The following is a 2,298-nucleotide window of genomic DNA, read 5'->3' on the forward strand; positions in this document are numbered from 1 at the left end:
AATGGATTAAGGACCTAAATGTAAGGCCAGACACTATCAAACTCTTAGAGGAAAACATAGGCAGAACACTCTATGACATAAATCACAGCAAGATCCTTTTTGACCCACCTCCTAGAGAAATGGAAATAAAAACAAAAATAAACAAATGGGACCTAATGAAACTTAAAAGCTTTTGCACAGCAAAGGAAACCATAAACAAGACCAAAAGACAACCCTTAGAATGGGAGAAAACATTTGCAAATGAAGCAACTGACAAAGGATTAATCTCCAATATTTACAAGCAGCTCATGCAGCTCAATAACAAAAAAACAAACAACCCAATCCAAAAAAGGGCAGAAGACCTAAATAGGCATTTCTCCAAAGAAGATATACAGATTGCCAACAAACACATGAAAGAATGCTCAACATCATTAATCATTAGAGAAATGCAAATCAAAACTACAATGAGATATCATCTCACACTGGTCAGAATGGCCATCATCAAAAAATCTAGAAACAATAAATGCTGGAGAGGGTGTGGAGAAAAGGGAACCCTCTTGCACTGTTGGTGGGAATGTAAATTGATACAGCCACTATGGAGAACAGTATGGAGGTTCCTTAAAAAACTAAAAATAGAACTACCATACGACCCAGCAATCCCACTACTGGGCATACACCCTGAGAAAAGCATAATTCAAAAAGAGTCATGTACCAAAATGTTCATTGCAGCTCTATTTACAATAGCCAGGACATGGAAGCAACCTAAGTGTCCATCATCGGATGAATGGATAAAGAAGATGTGGCACATATATACAATGGAATATTACTCAGCCATAAAAAGAAACTAAATTGAGTTATTTGTAGTGAGGTGGGTGGACCTAGAAGACTGTCATACAGAGTGAAGTAAGTCAGAAAGAGAAAAACAAATACCGTATGCTAACACATATATACGGAATCTAAAAAAAAAAAAGGTTCTGATGAACCTAGGGGCAGGACAGGAATAAAGACACAGACCTACTAGAGAATGGACTTGAGGATACGGGGAGGGGGAAGGGTAAGCTGGGACGAAGTGAGAGAGTGGCATGGACATATATACACTACCAAACGTAAAATAGATAACTAGTGGGAAGCAGCCGCATAGCTCAGGGAGATCAGCCTGGTGCTTTGTGACCACCTACAGGGGTGGGATAGGGAGGGTGGGAGGGAGGGAGATGCAAGAGGGAAGAGATATGGGAACATATGTATATGTATAACTGATTTACTTTGTTATACAGCAGAAACTAACACACCATTGTAAAGCAGTTATACTCCAATAAAGATGTTAAAAAAAAAAGGACAGCTGTAAATAGAAGAGTTAATTAAGCCTAAAATCCACTTGTTAGATTTATATGAAAACGTGGACTCAGTACTACAGTTTAGCAGGACTTGTGCTTTGACCATATTTTATTAAGGAAAGTTTTAAAATCTTCCTTTGAAAAGGCAAATAATCTGTTTTATATTTAAATGATTTTCATTATATTTTTCAGATCTCTTTTAGAGTTATTCTCAGATTACAGTTTGACATAAATCAACAAAACATGTTACTATCAAAGGCAGCATAAATTTAAGTGAAGGGAATATGTAATTTTATAGAGAAGGGGACAAAAGAATTCTAAGCAAATCAAACAATATGCACAAAATCACAGGGACTCTGCAAAAGTCAAATTTCACTAAAACAGACTAAGAGAGGTATATAATGGGAGATAAAGCTGAAATGACAGAGTTTGATGACATCATAAGAGACTTTTATGGTACATGCAGGCAAGTTTACCTTCCTAGCCATGGGTATCACCCAGGATCAGGAGAGGAGTGACAGATCGAAACGGTACTTTAGGAAAATTTAATCTGGTAGAATATTTAAAATGTAGCCATAGAAGGATTTTCTGAATTCCCCAGTTTTAATTACCACTATGCATACTCTGATCATTCCCAAATATTTATTGCTAACCCTTTAATTCTCACTAAATGTGCAAAAATGAAAGTACAAGTGAACGGTTATCTGATAGGACTCTCAAATTCACATATGCAAAACTCAAATTTTACACTCAAACTCATCTTCTGACCGTATTTTCTATTCTTCATACTAACACTACCATCCACATTGCCATAAATCTAGATGCCTCATGCCATATCTAATGAATGTCCAATTTGGCTTTGCTGCCTTTTATTGATAAATCCTTCTCAAGTCTGGCTGCTATGGCCCCCGTTTCCACCGCACTGCCTTAGGTCAAGGCTACATCCTTACAACTGACATCTAGCTGACGTTTCTTCTTCCAATAC

This window comes from Balaenoptera physalus (assembly GCF_965194825.1).
Source record: "Balaenoptera physalus genome assembly, chromosome: 21".
In the NCBI taxonomy this organism is placed as follows: Eukaryota; Metazoa; Chordata; class Mammalia; order Artiodactyla; family Balaenopteridae; genus Balaenoptera; species Balaenoptera physalus.